Raw genomic sequence first — 19,863 nt, forward strand, 5'->3', positions numbered from 1 at the left:
TAATGTCATCAAGACCAAGGCTCTGGTGGTCTTCAGAAACGTGATGGCTCAGCTGGAGAGGGAGGAGGCCAGCCCCATCGCCGTGCCGCTGGCAAAGCTTCTCCGGCCCTTCTTTGATGACGTAAGGCTGGTGTATAAACCTGAGCCTAGTGGATGAGAACTGGGCAATGACATCTGCCCTTCAGCCCGGCCACGCGGAGCAGGGACTTCTCCTCCGCTTTCTCCCCGGGGCTCTTGTGGGATGGTTTCTGGTTCTGCAGCCCAGCCCAGCTGCTCCCTGCCAGCTGCTCCAACAGCTCCTCCCCACCATGGCTGCTGAAGCTGGTGGGGGATGCTGGGTGGTTGGGAGAGCATTTTGAGGCACAGGCACTGCTTAACAAGTCTCTTGAGTGGCCTTTCGTGGATCCAGGGCCACAGATCTGGCCACAACTGCAGTGTGCACAACGCCGCCCTGGAGCATCTCCCCTCACATCAGCCATGCAGGAGCTTCTGCTCCCCGTGGGCAGAGAGCTGCTGGTGCTCAGGTCCTACTGTGCTTCTCCCTCCCAGGAGCTGAGCCAGCTGAGAAAGGTCTCCATCAGCCTCTTCAGGGACCTGATGAAGATGGTGGTGGAGAACGACAAGAGAAGGATGAAGAACACGGTGCGACTTGGCCTGCTCCCTCTCTTCTTCCACATGAGTGACCAAGTGCAGAGCGTGGCCAAGGTGCGGATTTCAAAGCTGAGCGGTGATGCAGGGAAGAGACCCCTGGACATTTGGGACCCCTGCTCCCTAAGGGCAGAATCACCCCGGGAACAAAGCCCAGAGGAGGGGGACACCAGGTCTCCTTCCCCAACCGTGGTGCCATCGCCCAGCTTCTGCTGTTCCGTAGGTGGCCAGGGAAGCCCTCCTGGGTGCAGCAGAGCTCCTCAAGTGGAAACAGCTCAGACACCTCGTGCAGACTCAGCAGACATGGAGGATTGGAGAGAGCTTGGTGAGGACAACCCCAGGGCCCAGGGCCCAGGCTGGACGGGGCTGCCCCACATGTCTGTGCTGTGGGCTCTGCAGATGTGCCTCGCCTGTCCTGCTGCAGCCCCGAGCTGCATCCTTGTTCCCTGAACTCAAGAACAGAGCCCCCAAGGGCTCTTCCCTCTGCCCCGCAGCCAGCGGGAGGGAGGGCGCTCAGCACCCCTGGGACCCCTCGGCCTGTGTCTGTCTCTCAGCCTCAGCCCCACAGGACTCCTGGCTGGGACACGGGAATGGTCGGAGGGGAAGGGGAATGTGGGTTCCTGGGAGGGGGGACTGGTCCGGCCAGCTGGGGAGGGGCAGTGAGGTGCTCACACCCCTGTGCTCTCTCCAGCTGGAGCGGGACAGGAGCAGGGCTCAAGAGCTCTTGAGGCAGAGCCTGCCGTACCTGAAGGACCCTCAGACCAGCTTGCAAGAGGCCGCCTTGAGGTTCATTGGTGAGTCACAGCCCCCAGGTCCCTCTTTCGGCAGCCCGGCCCCAGTCCCCGCCGCTGCCCTGGCACAAGGAGCAGCCCTGTGGCTGCCAGAGCCCCGGCTGCCCCATGCAGGCCCTTGGCCTCCCCTCCCAGCCCTGCCCACGCAGGTGGCCGTGGTGGCCGCCTTGCTCGGTCCCACCATCTCGGCTCCTGCTCTCCCCTGGGGTCAGCGCTGATGAGGGGAGGGAGCAGGGGCTGATGGAGCTCTGTGCCCAGGGCTGGCTGTGCGGCACCTGAGGGACCCAAGCAAGGAGAGTCTGTCTGAGATCTGCAGAGGTGAGCAGGGACCGTGGTCGGGAGGGGACACCTGGGGGTCTCTGCAGACATGGGAGCTCATCTGGGCTCTGCTTCTTTCCCTTGCAGCCATTCAGCCCTTGGAGGAGGACAGTGACCCCTCCATCTGCTCCCTGGCAACTCAGACCATTGTCACCGTGTGCTCTTCATGGAAGCGGCCAAGATCTCGATGGAGCCTGAGAGCCCTGTGCTGCTGGCGCTAAACCAGCTGGAGGAGCAGCTCTTCTTGAGGAAAACGGCTGGATTTTAATAAAGAGCCCTTCTTGAAGTTGGGTTGGATGTGTGCCTTTTCCAAGGACCCCAGAACCTCTCTGAGTGCTCTGGTACTTTTGAGAGCACAACCCAGGATCATGGGCAAGGGTGACGGAGCAGACAGGAGCACTTGCAATGAGCCGTTCCAGCAGCTGAGATGAATCTCACTGAGCCACTGAGGTTTGTTCCTGGAGTCACACACAGAAATGTCAGGGTCTGTCAGGTGTCCTTGTCTGAGCTGGCCTCGTGAACTCCTTCTGCACCCAGGAGTGTTCAGAGACAGAGTCGGTCCCTTTTAAACACAGAGGCAGGAGTCACAGTGTCCCTCTGGCCTCCCGTTGTCACTCCCAATGGACGGGAGGCACCTCAGCCCTGCGCTGTGTCACCTGCTCTGCACCCATCTGAGATGTCCCATGGCAGAAAGAATGGACACAAGGACCTTGGGTGAAGGAATCACATCCCAGTGCTGCATGCAGGCAGTGAACAATGGGATGTTTCTTCCAACATGAAGTGACCTCAAGACCTTGTCTGTGCCACAGGCCTTCATGGAACCCCAAGGAATAGTTGATGGTGTTTGTGCTCACTCGGGTTCATGTCACCTCACGTACATGGTGCGCATGCTCTCATCTCAGCTGTACAAAGCAGACACAGACTGCTGAATACTCATTCAGTGTCCATGCGTGGAGGGAAGAACAGCTTCTCTGGGTGAGAGGCCAGGGCTGGAAATGGTGGATTTGAGGGGACAGTGCATGGTGATTGACCTGAGGCTCCTTCCGTGGGGTGTCCAGTGCACAGGGGCACAGCCCAGCCCCTGCTCTGCTGGTCCTGCAGGTCTCTGGCAGGAGGCCTGGCTGTGAGAGGACACTGCTGTACCAGCCCTGCACACACACACTGTTCAGCTGTACAATGATGTTGCATCTGTGGCCACTTGTGTGGCCATGTTCTTGAGGTCACGGAGCTCTTTCTTCAATAAGTGAAGCATTCATCTTTCCCAGCGTGCAAATCAAGCCCATCCTGTTTTGCCTCATTCCCAGTCTCTAGATAGCTATTGTTTCTCTATTAAGTTGCTGTTACATTATGCCTAGTCTTGTTACCTTAGGCTTAGTCGGGTTACATTAGGTCTAAGGGTTTCTAAAAGAATTTTGTTCCGCTTATCACCTTCTCCTTTCCACCTTCCCTCGATGTCTTTTATTTCCCTATCTCCAGCTTCTGTGCTTCCTTGGCCTGATGTCTGACTCTCTTTGGACTCAATGTGGGTCAATGGGAGTCAGTGGGAGTCAATGGGGATCACTGGAGATAAATGGGGGTCAATGAGGTTCAATGGGGGTCAATGGAGATAAATGGGGATCAATGGAGGTCAGTGGGAGTCAATGGGGATAATGGGAGTCAATGGGGATCAATGGGGATCAATGGGGGTCAATGGAGATCAATGGGAATCAACTGGAGTCAATGGGAGTCAATGGGGATCAATGGGAGTCAGTGGGGATCAATGGGATTCAATGGGAGTCAATGGGGATCAGTGGGGGTCAATGGGAGTCAATGAGGATCAATGGGGATCAATGCGGGTCAATGGGAATCAATGGGAGTCAATGAGAGTCAATGGGGATCAATGGGGGTCAATGGGAGTCAATGGGAGTCAATGGGGATCAATGGAGATCAATGGGGATCAATGGAGGTCAATGGAAGTCAATGGGAGTCAATGGGGCGCAATTAGGGTAAATGGGGATCAATGGGGATCAATGGAGATCAATGGGGTTCAATGGAGGTCAATGGGAGTCAATGGGGATCAATGGGATGAATGGGAGTCAATGGGAGTCAATGGGGATCAATGGAGATCAAGGGGGATCAATGGAGGTCAATGGAAGTCAATGGGAGTCAATGCGGGGCAATTAGGGTAAATGGGGATCAATGGGGATCAATGGAGATCAATGGGGTTCAATGGAGGTCAATGGGAGTCAATGGGGGTCAATGGGGATCAATGGAGATCAATGGGGATCAATGGAGGTCAATGGGAGTCAGTGGGAGTCAATGGGGGGCAATTAGGGTAAATGGGGATCAATGGAGATCAATGGGGTTCAATGGAGGTCAATGGGAGTCAATGGGGGTCAATGGGGGTCAATGGGGATCAATGGAGATCAATGGGGATCAATGGAGGTCAATGGGAGTCAATGGGTGCCATAGTGGGTGGCAGGTGCCCTTGCCGCAGGAGCAGCCACCCCAGTTATATGGGTGCCAAGGTCTTGGGCCCCGTCTCGGCCCTTCACACCCACCTCTGTGAGGCAGTGGCCATCTCAGAGTGGGTGACGTGTGGCCAAGGGCGACCCCGCCCGTATTCGTGTGCAGGCTGGGCAGCGGTGCTGATGTCACAATGGCCACTGTGACCCACGGGCCCAAGCCCTTCCAGAGGAGCGCTGGGCTCAGGCTGCGTGTCAGTGCCAACTGGCGAGGTGAGGAGAGGGCAGGGCAGGGACGGGGCTGCCGAGGCGGGAGGGGGCCCCACACCTTGGGACTCCGGGCTGTGCTGCAAGCCCACCTGCGCCTGGCTTCTCCCACAGAGGTAGCAGAGGAGCATTTGGAGGAGACAGCTCAGCGCTGCTGGGACAGAGACTCTCCAAACACTCACTGTTGCCATAGTGGCTTTTCAGCAAGGAAGAAGAAACTTCCCTGACTCGATGGAGCGGGGTGAGAGCAAAGCATCCCTCCCGCAGCCTGGCACAGGGGCTGTCGGGGCGGCCGGTGCGGGGCCGAGAGTGGTGGAAGTGGGGTAGGAGCTCCGAGCCTCTCCGGGCCAGGGCCCTTCCTCTCCTCAGCAAGTGGGGCCCAGGTTGGGCTGCAGGGACCTGCTGGGACCCCAGTGCCCACAATGACTCCTTGGTCCCCATGGCCTCCAGCCCTGCCCATCAGCCAGGCAGGGCCAGAGCAGCCCCTTGGGGACAGCCCCTCAGGGACGCTTCCCCCACCCCGCAGAGGTGCCCATGCCTGTGGCATTTGCTCTCTCCCCTGCAGCCTGCCTGCTGTGTGGCCGGGCAGACACTGACCCGGAGCTCTGCGGGCTCATGCTGGAGGCACAAGGGCTCTGTGCCCATCAGTGTTGCCTGGTGAGTTCCTCTGGGGCTCCCTCCAGCTGCTCCCTCCGGGCAGTCCCGGACGCACTCTCCTCATCGGCTCCTTGTCTTTTCTCTTCCGCAGTTTTTTGCCAATGAGCTTTTTCAGCGTCGGGCCCACAATAATGGACTCATGGGATTTGCCCCTGAGGACATTTCTCATATAGTGGAGCAGGCAGCGCAGAAGGTGAGGACCTGACAGGAACGGGGAGATTTGTGCCAGGAGAGCTTTGCAGGAGCCCGCCCCAGACCCTGAGAAATAGATCCCAGCCCTTCTGCCATGGAGGCACCCCAAAAAATAACGTAGATAGGTGATAAGCTCCAAACAGTCTATAGTCCAACCAAGACTGTTTAGCAGAAACCAACGAGAAAGAGGGCTTATCCAAAAATATTCAGCACTCTGGCAGAGTTATGTGAATCTTTCCACTCCTATGAGAGAACCCAGGGAACCCAGGAGATCGCTTGCCAGTGAGGGGGTCTCAGTCTAAAAGGAACCTTCCTTAGATGGTGTCCCAGTCTAAGGAGGAGTCTTCTACTGCAGACCTGGTGCTCTGAGAACGCCGACTTAAAGGGGGTAGCCAGGGGGTTCCCTAAGCTGAGTCTGAGTTGTGCTCATTTATGGCAGTGGTCCAGAAACTTCTCTCAACCAACGCATTTTGCCTTGGTCAAGGGCGCTGTCTCTCGACCAAGGGGTGTGAGCATGGCCATAGACATCCATCAGTCTAGATGTTCCTGGTGCTTTTCGGGTGCAGTGTGGGGATCAGTGGGGATCAGTGGGGGTCAATGGGAGTCAATGGGAGTCAATCGGGATCAACGGGGCTCAATGCAGGTCAATGGGGATCAATGGGGGTCAATGGGAGTCAATGGGGGTCAGTGACTGCCACACCTTCCCACCAGCTCCGGGACAACAGTCCCAGCAGCTCCGCAGAGGCTCCAGCACAGGAGCCCCGTCTGCCAGGCAGATCTGCGGGCTGTGCCAAGCAGTGGCCATGTCCTGCGCCCTGGCGGGAGCTGCGGGGCTGGCGGTGGCGCCCTGAGGCTGCGGCTGACGGGGGCTGCTCTGCCCTTTCAGGACTGCTTCGTCTGCGGCGCCAGCGGGGCCACCATCACCTGCTGGCAGACAGGCTGCAAGCGCAGCTTCCATTTCCCCTGCGCCTCAGAGGGTGGATGCGTCACCCAGTTCCTTCCGCACTACAGGTACCTCCTGTGCCCTCCTCATCAGCCCTGGGGAAGGACTCGGCACTTCTCACGTCACCCATCCCTTTCCTCCTGCCCCCAGGTCCTACTGCTGGGAGCACCGTCCCCAGCAGAAACTGCAGGCAGCTCCGGAGAACACCACCTGCCTCATCTGCCTGGAGCCCGTGGAGGACACAACGTCCTACGGCACCATGGTGTGCCCGGTGTGCCAGCACGCCTGGTTCCACAGGGGCTGCATCCAGGTGGGAGCCGTTCCCTCGGCCCCGGGGCACCGCAGGGCTCAGCAGCACCAGGGCCTCACTCACGCCCCTCGTGTTTCTCCTGCAGGGACAGGCTAAGGGCGCTGGCATTTCTTGCTTCCAGTGCCCCCTCTGTCGAGATAAGGATCGGTTTGTCTCAGTAATGCTCATCCTGGGGATCCAAGTCCCCCTCAGGTCAGTGTCCTTCTGCCTGGCTCACAGGACAGGAGGGTGCAAGCTGTGCCACGGAGGGACTGCCCCAGCAGTCCTGGCCCTCCGCTGTCCTGTGAGTCGGGGCTTCAGCCCCATGGAGGAACTGGAAACAGGACCGGGGGAGAGAAGAGCAGGGACGTCCTGCACCTGCCGTATGCCAGGGCAGCAGGGGCTCATCCGTTTTCCTTTCTCTATCAGAAAGCCATCGTGGGAGAACAACGACGCGTACGCAGACCTCGGTGACAGGCACAGCCGCTGCGATGCCAGGGAGTGCCTTTGTCCCCAAGGCAGGGAGCACAGAGAGGGACGGGGGTAAGTTGCCCAAGCTGCACCCTGGGGCTCTGCATGGGATCTCTGTCTCGCCAAGGGCTCAAGGCAGAAGGACTGCGAACGAGAGCTCTGTCGGACAAGCCTGTGCTGCGGTCACTTTGTCCACAGAGCCGTGAACCCCTTTACTTCCCCAGGCCCTGGCAACTGCTCCTGTGCCGCTCCTGTGCTGCCGAGGGCACACACAGAGGCTGTTTCGGCTTGAGGACCAGCGGGGCCCTCTGGGAGTGTGACAGCTGTGCTGGCCTGGGCACTGGTGAGAGGCAAAGCACCCAGTGCCCCAGAGCTGGGGCAGGAGGGTCTGGCAGCGGGCACGGGCTGGGCTCGGCAGGGCCTCTCTGCTCCAGGAGGGCTGGGGCCCCGCTCTGGCCGATCCTGTCCCAGCCCTGGGGGGCCTGGGGGCCCCACTGATCCCCATTGACTCCCATTGACTCCCATTGATCCCCATTGTCTCCCATTTATCTCCACTGACTCCCATTGATTCCCATTGACCCACATTGATCCCCATTGACCCCCATTGACTCCTATTGACCCCCAGTGATCCCCATTGACTCCCGTTGACTCTCATTGACCTCCATGTACCCTTGACCTTCCTGCTTCCCCTTGCAGGATCCCCATTGACCCCCATTGACTCCTATTGACCCTCATTAATCCCCATTGATTCCTGTTGACTCTTATTGACCTCCATGCATCCTTGACCTTCCTGTTTCCCCTTGCAGCCTCCAGTGCCAGCTCAGAGCTCGCTGGCCCCAGCACCGCCAGCCCGGCAGCATCAGGGCCTTCCCAGACCTCCCTGGCACCCGAAAGCAGCAGCCCCAGCACCGCCAGCCAGGCAGCATCGGGGTCGCCTCTTGTATCTTCAGCACCAGAGATCAGCAGCCCCAGCATCACCAGCCAGGCAGGATCGGGGCCTTCCCAGAGCTCCCTGGCACTGGAGACCAGCAGCCACAGCACAGGTAGCCAGGAAGCATCAGGACCATCCTCTGGGTCCCCAGCACTGGAGACTGGCAGCCACAGCCCGCACAGCCAGGCAGCATCGGAGCCATCGGATGGCTCCCTGGGACCAGACACCAGCAGCCCCAGCATCGCCAGCCAGGTGGCACTGGAACCATCCCACAGCTCTGTGGAACTGGAAAATGGCAGTCCCAGCGCCACCAGCCAGCTGCCATCAGGGTCCTCCCACAGTTCCCCAGAGCCTGAGAATGGAGGACGCTCCAGCCCCCCTGGGCCTGCGCGAACACGAGGCCGCTCCCGAGTGCAACGTCAAGCACAAAATCCCTACAGCCGGCCCAGACGTCGCCGTGGGAGCAGCCGTGGGCCATCCCCGAGTGCTCAGAGCAGCACCCCCAGCCACGAGGTGCAGGGTCTATCAGTCTCTCGGGTACCTGAGACCAGCAGCCCCAGCACCACCAGCCAGGAGGCATCAGGGCCTTCCCTGTCGTCGGTGGAACTGGAAGCCAGCAGCTCCAGCACCACCAGCCAGCTGCCGTCGGGGTCTTCTCACGGTTCCCCAGAGCCTGAGAATGGAAGACGTTCCAGCTCCATTGGGCCCGTGCGAACAAGAGACCGCTCCTGCTTGCAACGTCGGGCACAAAATCCGTACAGCCGGCCCAGAAGACACCGTGAGAGGAGCAGCACAGCAGCACCAAGTGCTGAGAGCAGCACCCACGGCCGGGTGGTTCTGGGGCCATGTCGCCTGTCCCCAATACCCGAGTCCAGCAGCCCCAGCCCTGCCAGTCTGGAGGCATCGGGGCTGTCCCACAGCTCCCTGGCAGAGGAAACCAGCAGCCCCAGCACCACCAGCCAGCTGCCATCGAGGTCTTCCAGCACCTCCCCACAGCTTGAGAGCAGCGGACGCTCCAGCCCCCCTGGGCCCGCGCGAACACGAGGCCGCTCCCGAGTGCAACGTCGGGCACAAAATCCCTACAGCCGGCCCAGACGTCACCGTGGGAGCAGCCATGGGCCATCCCCGAGTGCTGAGAGCAGCACCCCCAGCCACGAGGTGCAGGGGCTATCGGTCTCCCGGGTAACTGAGACCAGCAGCCCCAGCACCACCAACCAGGAGGCATCAGGGCCTTCCCACAGCTCCGAGGAAGTGGAAGCCAGCAGCCCCGGCACTACCAGCTTGGAGTCTTCGGGGTCTTCCAGTAGCTCCACAGAGCAGGAGAGAGGCCAACGCTCCCGGTCCTCTGGGCCTGTGCGAACACGAGGCCGCTCCCGCTTGCAGCGTCGGGCCCGGAATCCCTACAGCCGGCCCAGACGTCCCCGTGGAACCAGCCGTGCACGGTCCCGGGGTGCTGGCCCTGATCCCCCTGCACCGGCACAATAAAGTTGCCGTTAATTTCTGCACTGGGAGATTCCACGCTTGTTTGTTGGCCTCCTCCTCTTCCTCTCCCTTTCTTAAGGGGCAGCATCAGTGGCTGGGCCCAGAGGTTTGTCCTCCCTCGGAGGGTTGGGAGCACCTTCCCCAGACCCCCCTCCTTGCGGGCTCCACAGTGCCATGGCCGTGTGCTTCGGGCCCCACTGGCCCCGCGCACTGCTCAGTTTCCCGTGGGAAGTTCACAGCCACCCCCAGGGCCGGGGGTCTCTGCTCCTGCTCCGGGAGGGCAGCCCGGCCACCTGCCACCCACTGTGCCTTGGAGACGGGAAAAATTCTACTCAGCAGCGTAATCCAGGGCAGCCTTCTTGAGCAGGCCCTTGGAAGCAGAGTCAGTCCTGTTGCACGGCCTGAGCAGCACCTGTAGCCAAAGTGCGCCCTGGGGTCGTGAATTACATCATGCTGCAAGTGCTGAGCAACTGGGGCCACCTGGACTACAGCGAAGGGCATCATTAGCACTGCCCTCAGATGCCAGCATGTCGCCCTTGGCTGTGCCTCTGCCACATCTGGTTTCGTCCCCGTCTCCCTTCAAATCTAATTTAAAGCCTCTCAATAAGTCCTGCTCACTTAATATGGTGGTCAATGGGAGTCAATGGGGGTCAGTGGGGGGCAATGGGAGTCAATGGGAGTCAATGGAGATCAATGGGAGTCAATGGGAGTCAATGGAGATCAATGGGGGTCAATGGGGGTCAATGGGAGTCAGTGGGAGTCAATGGGGTTCAATAAGAGTCATAGGATTCAATGGGAATCAATGGGGATCAATGGGGGTCGATGGGGGTCAATGGGGGTCAATGGGGATCAATGGAGGTCAATGGGGATCAACGGAGGTCAATAGGAGTCACCCTGCCTGTATCGGTTCAGGGTGCACGGTGACCTCCCAAAGATATTTGAGATGTTCCTGTTTCTTCTATCAGTAAATTCCATTAATGTTCACCCAGTCAAGTTCCCGTCTGCTTTGCCTGTGATGCTGCCTGGTCCTTCCTGAGCTCACTGGAGTTCCCCATCCTTCTCTAAATCCACCAGCCTATGGGAGGCTTCAGGAGTCCACAGCAAGATTGTCCGGGTTACGGGAAGACAGGAAAACTCAGTCACAAATCTGCAGAAAGCCTGACATCCACACTCTTACTGTGACACAGGAACATCAGCAAGGCCCTGCCTGTACACCAAAGATTAAATTAACGGACAGTTTTCCTGTGGAGGAAACAACTAAGGATCGACTGAATGGAACCATCTGTTGTTACCTGTTTTCACAAGAGGCGGATGCTGCTTCAGCTCCCATCTTTCAGTCTGTTGCCGATGAGAAAATAGAAGTGTGGTTTTTTGTAAGAAGGAAACCTTAATTGGAAAGTTGGTTCATGGACTTATTTGCCTCTCTGGCACATATCAACTTAATAGCCCAGGAAACGTTACAGAGTGATCAGCAAAGCAATCCCAGGACACTTAAGACATCCCATACCCACACCAGTCTGTCTTTCCTTTTGACCCGAGTTCCCCAAGCCCCAAGGCCATAGAGAGCCACAGGGATCCATAGAGACCCATAGAGACCCATGGAGACCCATAGGGACCCATGGAGACCATAGAGACCCATAAAGACCCATAGAGACCCATGGAGACCACAGAGACCCATAGAGACCCATAGGGACCATAGAGACCCATAGAGACCCATAGAGACCCATAGGGACCCACAGAGACCATAGAGACACATAGAGGCTCACGGAGACCATAGAGATCCGTATGGACCATAGAAACCCATAGAGACCATAGAGACCCATAGGGACCCATAGAGACCCATGGAGACTCATAGAGACCCACAGAGACCCATGGAGACCATAAAGTCAAATAGAGACCCATAGGGACCATAGAGACCCACAGAGGCCACAGGGCAGTCGTGCACTCGGGTCGCACCAGGGAGGAGAGAGCAGGACCAGCGCTTGGCACCCAGGGCTGGTAACAGCAATTTGTGCTCTGAGCTGGGGCTCAGTCCATGTGCAAGCCCAGCACGGGTCCAGATACCAAACTGAGGGTGTCAGTTCATCCCTGATGTCACACACACAGCACCTTCTCCCATTGCCTCCTGTTTTGCAGCCCCTTCCAGTTCAGCCCAGCTCAGACACCTGCACTCTGGCTCAGGGCTGCCTGGGGCTGGTGACCCTCGGGGCAGCAGCAGGAACCACTCTGCCCCTGGTTGTGGGGCTGTCCCTGCGCTGAGCCCTCGGGCCCAGGGCTGCTGAACTGGGCCATGGTGGAGCCCAGGGGTGCTGAGGTCCACAGGTCCCCCTGTCGATTTTCCCATAGAGACCCACAGGGATCATAGAGACCCTAGAGACCCACAGAGACCCATAGAGACCCACTGGGACCATAGAGACCCATAGAGACCCATAGAGGCCACAGAGAGCCATAAACAGACATAGGGATCCATAGAGACCATAGAGACCCATGGAGACCACAGAGACCCATAGAGATCCATAGAGACCCATAGAGACCTACAGAGACTCATCAAGACACATAGAGGCCACAGAGAGTCATAAACACCCATAGGGATCCAGTGCTGGAAATGGTGGATTTGAGGGGACAGTGCATGGTGATTGGCCTGAGGCTCCTTCCGTGGGGTGTCCAGGGCACAGGGGCACAGCCCAGCCCCTGCTCTGCTGGTCCTGCAGGTCTCTGGCAGGAGGCCTGGCTGTGAGAGGACACTGCTGTACCAGCCCTGCACACACACACTGTTCAGCTGTACAATGGTGTTGCACCTGTGGCCACTTGTGTGGCCATGTTCTTGAGAGAATCGCTGTACGAAGACCGAAATCTTCCCATCCTGCCCATAGGAGATCACCTTTCTCTCCGGAAAGGCTGTTGTGAGGCCAGCTCTGTCACAGCAGTGCCCATTGCCTGTCCCTGCCTGCGCTCACAGCGCTGACACACAGCAGGACGGGGACCAAGCTGCCAGAGCACTCAGGCCTTGCACCAACACAAGGGATGAGAAGGAGAGTGGGGGAGTGGAACCAGAACAGCTCTGGAAGAACAAGCAGCAGCAGAGGGTGTGAGGTCACTGTCAGTGTAACCAATGAGCACACAGCGGTGGCAGCAGAGGGTGTGAGGTCACTGTCAATGTAACCAATGAGCACACAGCGGTGGCAGCAGAGGGTGTGAGGTCACTGTCAATGTAACCAATGAGCACACAGCAGTGGCAGTAGAGGGTGTGAGGTCACTGTCAATGTAACCAATGAGAACACAGCGGTGGCAGTAGAGGGTGTGAGGTCACTGTCAGTGTAACCAATGAGCACAGAGCAGTGGCAGTAGAGGGTGTGAGGTCACTGTCAGTGTAACGAATGAGAACACAGCGGTGGCAGCAGAGGGTATGAGGTCACTGTCAGTGTAACCAATGAGCACACAGCGGTGGCAGCAGAGGGTGTGAGGTCACTGTCAGTGTAACCAATGAGCACACAGCAGTGGCAGTAGAGGGTGTGAGGTCATTGCCAGTGTAACCAATGAGCACACAGCAGTGGCAGTAGAGGGTGTGAGGTCACTGTCAGCGTAACCAATGAGCACACAGCAGTGGCAGTAGAGGGTGTGAGGTCACTGTCAGTGTAACCAATGAGCACACAGGAGTGGCAGTAGAGGGTCTGAGGTCACTGTCAGTGGAACCAATGAGCACACTGCAGTGGCAGCAGAGGGTGTGAGGTCACTGTCAGTGTAACCAATGAGCACACAGCGGTGGCAGTAGAGGGTGTGAGGTCACTGTCTGTGTAACCAATGAGCACACAGCGGTGGCAGCAGAGGGTGTGAGGTCACTGTCAGTGTAACCAATGAGCACACAGCAGTGGCAGTAGAGGGTGTGAGGTCACTGTCTGTGTAACCAATGAGCACACTGCAGTGGCAGTAGAGGGTGTGAGGTCACTGTCAGTGTAACCAATGAGCACACAGGAGTGGCAGTAGAGGGTCTGAGGTCACTGTCAGTGTAACCAATGAGCACACAGCAGTGGCAGTAGAGGGTGTGAGGTCACTGTCAGTGTAACCAATGAGCACACAGCAGTGGCAGTAGGAGGAGCAGTGCTCTCGTCACCAGTGACACCCCATGGCCATGGAGCTCAGTGCCGACCGTCCGTGTGCTGTCACAGGGTCCCCAGGAGGTACAGGAGCTGCCCAGCCCCGTGCCCTTTCCCAGCTGCTGCTCCCAGCACAGCGGGCTCTGTCACAGGGGCTGTTTCCTTCCCTTCCTGACACAGCCCCGGTGCAGTCCAAGCCCCCTGGGTCTTATGGCACCGGGGTCACTGGACACCCTCACCTCGGGCTCTTGGATGCGCCAGTCGCAGCACATGCTCAGTGCTCCTGGTCCACACTCAGAGCTCAAGGGGTGAACAAACTGTTTCCCCCACTACAGCCAGCCCTGTCCTGTGATGTTCTACCATTGCAGTGATGTGGCACCTGCAGCGGAGCCGTCCCTCATTTATGGTCATGAACGGCGCTGGAGAAGTTCATTGGAGGACTGGGGAGGGGAGATAGCTCCCCACGATGTCTAAAAAGGTGCTGCTGCTTCGACTGGCTCCTCCTGTAACTGGGGGGATCTGCAGAGATATATTGCCCTCCTGTCATCATTATCATTGCTGCCACGAGTCCCTGGAGCTGTGGCAGGGAGTGCGGCACAGAGGGAGGTGCCATCAGGGCAGGAGGCTCAGGATGGGCACAGAGGGACTGCTGTGCCCTCAGACGCTGTGGCTGCTCCTCTGGGTACAGCTGTGCAGGGGTAAGTGCTGACTCCCTTGTCCCACCGCCCAGGGCCAGCGAGTACCAGTGTGGTCATGGGGATCTGTGTGGGAATGGGGTTCTTTTGCAGGTGCTGCTGAGACAGGGAGCAGAAGGTGCTCAGATCCATGGAGCCTGTGCCTTTCCCTGTGCCTGTCTGGGTGGCACAGAGTATCTTCTTGAACAGGGCTCCAGTGTTCTGTGCCTGGCTGGATTCACAGACCCCCTGTCCTGGGGTACCTTTGGGGACCCCTTGTCTCCAGCACTCTGCCTCTGGACCAGCGGTGGCCTTACTGGCGATGGCAGCACCCAGAGATCCCCAGGGCACTGCCAACCTCTGGGGTGCCCCGGAGGGTTTGTGTGCTGCTCACTGCCCCTTGTTCAGAGGGAAACCGGACCCCACGAGGGCAGTTTGTGCCCCCCAGAGAGAAGAGGACGGGGACACCTGCAGTAGAGACATGTCCTTCTGTCCTGCTTTTGTCAAAAACCAAGTTTCTCTTTTAGTGAATTTGCCTGTCAGCTAAACCCTTCATACCGGCTGCATTTTCCTGGAGAACCAGACACATGTTTTGGTGAAACTAGCAATGGAATGCAAACTTATTGATAAGCACGGATGGACATCTCACGAGAGGGGCAACGAGAAACCGGTGACCAAGAGACTGACCAACGGTGTGTGACATTCCATTCACGTGAATACTTCATATAAAAGTGGGTGATCTCGAGGATCTCATCCCTTTCCCTTTGCCCTTTTCTTTTTTCCCTTCTGCTTATGACCGACATTAGGAGAGGACCTTGCTGGTTGTCCCTGCGAACTGAGACCAGTGCCAGACTGAATCCAGCTCCGGTTGGCTGCAGAGTCCAATCCAGGACTTTGGGTGCCTGCCCTGCAGTTGCTGAGACTTTCAAGATTGGTTTTGTGTAGTTTGTATTATTTTCTCTGTTCTTATCAGTAGCAGAGGGAAGAGGTGGGGGAGTTGGGTGCGGGCACACGCTCCCACATCTTTACCAGGGGCTGGGGGATGACTGGCTCTGCTCAGCGTGGGGTGGACGTGGGGCTTCTGTCCCTCACCTTTGCTCTGGAAAGGCCTCCTCTGCCTTCGTGTCTCATTGTAATGGTGCTTGTTAGCAGCGGGTCCCAGTCTTCCTCACGCCCAGCTCTCCTGCTCGCCTGAGCTGTTTCCCCTCGCTCAGCAGTGCGGTGCCGTTAGTGCGGGAAGCGGCTGTGCTGCCAGCAGAGGGGGTCTGGAGAGCCCTTGAGACTTGGGCCTTGTGGGAAGTGCGGTTGTGATCCGTGCTGAGATGTTCAGAGTGCACAGATACAACCAAATGAGGCACGGACTCCGAACCTGGAAAAAGGAAAAAGGTGGTTAAGTTCTGTGTAAAAAGTTATGAATCTTGGTTAGCACGTTATATTGATAGAGGGAACTAACGTTTTAAGGGTTAAGCAACTACACTACTAACAAGCTAACATTCTAAGCCACATGATTAATATCTAGTTTAGAGCTGTATGTAACCAATTGTGCTAAAAAGAGCAGGACTTCATCAAATGCCGAGATCAGAAGTTTCACAGCACCAACTGCAACCTTGAGGAGACGAGATGGCCAAGATTTACAGCAAAAAGGGGGTGACAGTCCGGTCTCAGTCGGTTTGGCCGCTTGGGTTCCAGCCAGTTCCTCATAATGAGCCAAAGGTACAAAGTCCACTGTGAGGAAGCTGAAGGAGCCTTCATCCAAAGACCCCAAGGACCCCTCCTCAAATTCACCCAGTGCCACTGCGCAGGCGAACAGGGGAGGGCCAGGGAGGGGCTATGGAAATGGTGACCTGAGACTCACTTTATGAACATGTACGGGCGTTCCTGGGGTCATTATGGACATGGAACACCTGGTGGTTCATAGAGCCCCATAAGTGCCGCAACCAGGAGTCCGGGGGGACCCATAGAGCGGACCCAGGCGTCCGGGGCGACCCAGGAGTGCCCCAGGGACCCAGGAGTTCGGGAGGGACCCAGTCTCTATGGTCACTTATGGGGCACTCGAGGTCACTTATGGGGCTTCATGAGTCACTTATGGGTCTCTACGGGGCACTAATGGGGAACTTGTGGGTCGCTATGGGGTACTTGGGGGTCACTAACAGGCACTTATGGGGCACTTATGGGTCGCTAAGAGTCACTTATGGGGCTCCACGGAGCACTTATGAGGCACTATGAGTCATCTAGGGGGCACTGTAGGTTACGGGAGGGGACCCAGGCATCCAGGGGGACACAAATAGGGGACCCAGGCGTCCGGGAAGGACCCAGGAATACCCCAAGGGACTCAGGAGTTCAGGGAGACACTCATGGGTCCCTTGGGGCACTCCTGGGTCCCTTCCGGCCCCCCGGATCCCTGTACGGGTCCCGGATTTGATTCCCCCCTGGACGACTGGGTCCCCTATTTGGGTCCCTCCCGGACGCCTGGGTCCTTTCTTTGGGTCCCTTCCCTGATCTCCCGGGACTCAGGGAGGGACCCAGGAGTGCCCCAAGGGACCCAGGAGTTCGGGATGGACCCAGTCTCTATGCATCACTTATGGGGCACTAGAGGTCACTTATGTGGCTCTATGGGGCACTTATGGGGCTCCATGAGTCACTTGTGGGGCACTATGGGGCACTGGTGAGACACTATGGTGCACTTAGGGGGCACTTTGGATCACTTATGGGGCTCTATGGGGCACTTATGGGCCTCCATAAGTCACTTATGGGGCACTCGGGACACGCTCTGGGGCACTTATGGGTCTCTATGGGTGACTTATAGGGCAATATGGGTCACTTATGGGGCTCCATGAATCACTTCTGGGGCACTATGGGGCACTGGGGCGACACTATGGGGCACTTGTGGGTCTGTATGAGTCGCTTATGGGGCTCCATGAGTCACTTGTGGGTCAGTATAGGCCTCTTTTGGGTTTATATGGGTCACTTATGGGGCTCTTGAGTAATTTATGGGGCACTATGGGTCACTTATGGGGCTCTATGGGGCAGTTATGGGGCTCCATGAGTCACTAGTGGGGCGCTATGGGGCACTGGGGAGATGCTATGGGGCACTTATGGCTCTCTATGAGTCACTTATGGGGCTCTATGGGGCACATATGGGGTACGTGCGGGTCGCTATGGGGCAGGTGAGGGTCACTAACAGGCACTTATGGGGCACTAAGAGTCACTTATGGGGCACTATAGGTCACTTATGAGGCTCCATGGGGCAGTTTGGGGGTCAATAACAGGCACTTAGGGGGCACTTATGGGTCGCTAAGAGTCACTTATGGGGCTCATGAGTCATTTGTGGGGCACTTATGAGGCTCTATGGGGCAGTAATGAGGCTCCATGGGTCACTTGTGGGGCACTATGGGGCAGTGCGGAGACGCTATGGGGCACTTATGGGTCTCTGTGAGGCACTGATGGGGCCCTATGGGTCACCTATGGGGCACTGATGGGGCACTATGGGTCACCTATGGGTCTCTATGGGGCACTGATGGGGCTCTCTGGGGTACTTATGGGTCTCTATGGGGCACTGATGGGGCTCTATGGGGCACTTATGGGGCTCTATGGGGCACTCTATGTCTCCCCCAGCCCACTGGAGAACCCCAGCACCCTTCTGTTCATCCACACACACGACTCCTCGGCCCCTCCCGAACTCCTGGGTCCCTTGGGGAACTACTGGGTCCCTTCCAAACTCCTGGCTCCCTTGGGGCACTCCTGGGTCCCTCCCGAACTCCGGGACAACCCCCCAAACAATCAATTATTGGGGTCGCTGTCGCTTTAAGAGCCGGGAGGGGGCCGGGCCTCGCGGAGGGGGCGGAGTCACGCTCTTTATCGCTCAGCCAATCAGCGGCCGGTGGGCGGGGCGCCCTCAGGCCAAGCCCCGGACGCCTGGGTCCCCTCTGGGGGTCGATGGGTTAATTACCCCCACCCCACCAATTAGCGGCTCCCGCTCTTTAGGAATTGCGCTTATTGGTTACTACGTTAATTAAGCGTTGGCCCTTAACGAGCCACGGGGTTCATTAATGAACAGATTCCCCCACTCATTAATTCAGCCCTAGCGGCTTTTCTCTAGGTGTTCATTAATTGGGTTCCGTAATGAGCTGCTTCTCCAGATGTTCATTAATTGCTTTCCGACCTCATTAACCTCAATCCAGCTCCTCAATCAGCCCCATCCCCTCATTAGCGCTAATTAGCTCATTAACGACCTCCAGCTCCGTGACGGCCAAGACGGCGCCGTTCGGAAGCGCTCTGGTGTCCCCGCCTCCTCTTCGGCGCCGTTCGGAAGCGCTCGGGTGTCCTCGCACGCTCTTCGGCGCCGTTCGGAAGCGCTCGGGTGTCTCCGTCCGTCTTCGGTGCCGTTCGGAAGCGCTCGGCTCTCCCCGCCTCCTCTTCGGCTCGCCCCGGCAACGCTCGGGTGGTGCCGCCCCTGCTCGTTACCCTTCGGCTCTTTCCGCCGCCTTCGGCTCTTTCCGTCCCCGCTTCGTCTCTCTCCGCCCTGCGCCTTCGGCTCTTTCCGTCTCCTCTTCGTCTCTCTCCGCCTTGCTCCTTCGGCTCTTTCCGTCCTCTCTTCGGCTCTTTCCGTCCTCTCTTCGGCTCTCTCCGCCCTGCGCCTTCGGCTCTTTCCGTACGCGCTTCGGCTCTTTCCGGCCTCGCCGCCTTCGGCTCTTTCCGTCCCCGTTTCATCTCTCTCCGCCCTGCGCCTTCGGCTTCGGCTCTTTCCGTCCTTACTTCGGCTCTTTCCGTCCCCGTTTCATCTCTCTCCGCGCTGCGCCTTCGGCTTCGGCTCTTTCCGTCCTTACTTCGGCTCTTTCCGTCCCCGCTTCGTCTCTCTCCGGGCTGCGCCTTCGGCTCTTTCCGTCTTTACTTCGGCTCTTTCCGTCCCCGCTTCGCTGTCCGCAAGCCCATGGCCAGTTCCCTGGGGGGATCTCTAGGGTGTCTATGGGGCAGCCTGGGGGTTTTGGGGTGCTAACGTGCTGCAGCCGCGCTCTCGGTGTTTCCTGCAGGGGTGGGGATGGGTTTTGTCCGAGCGCCGGATCCCAAAAGCCGCGGTGCGGGAACCCCAGGGCTCCGCCGGCGCTTACACTGGCAAACCAAAAATGTAATTAAAATCTGGGTGTTGCCACAACCATTTCTTCCCCTTCCCCTTCCCCCCCCCATTCAAATAGGGTTCTGTACTGACTCCCGGAGTGGGCGTGGCCAGGGGCCGGGTGGGCGGAGCTTGGGTGGGGCTGGGCGGGGCCTCTGGCAGCCACGGCGGAGCGGGGGAGCCGCGGGGTGGGCGTGGCCAGGGGCGGGGTGGGCGGAGATTGGGCGGGGCCGGGCGGGGTCTGTGGCAGCCAAGGCAGAGCGAGAGGAGAGGTGGGGTGGGCGGGGCCAGGGCCCGGGGTGGGCGGAGCCAGCGGCAGTCACGGCGCAGCGGGGTGAGCGGCGGGGTGGGCGTGCCCAGTGGGCGGAGCGGGCGGAGCGTGGGCGTGGCCAGCGGTGGGCGGAGCGTGGGCAGCCATGGCGGAGCGGGAGGAGCGGCGTGGTGGGCGTGACCACTACTGAAGTGGGCGGTGTCTGTGACAGCAATAGCGGAGCGGGAAGAGCCGCGGGGTGGGCGTGCCCAGGGGGCGGAGTGGGCGGAGACTGCGCA

The sequence above is a fragment of the Patagioenas fasciata genome, chromosome 39, assembly GCF_037038585.1.
Source record: "Patagioenas fasciata isolate bPatFas1 chromosome 39, bPatFas1.hap1, whole genome shotgun sequence".
NCBI classification, from domain to species: domain Eukaryota; kingdom Metazoa; phylum Chordata; class Aves; order Columbiformes; family Columbidae; genus Patagioenas; species Patagioenas fasciata.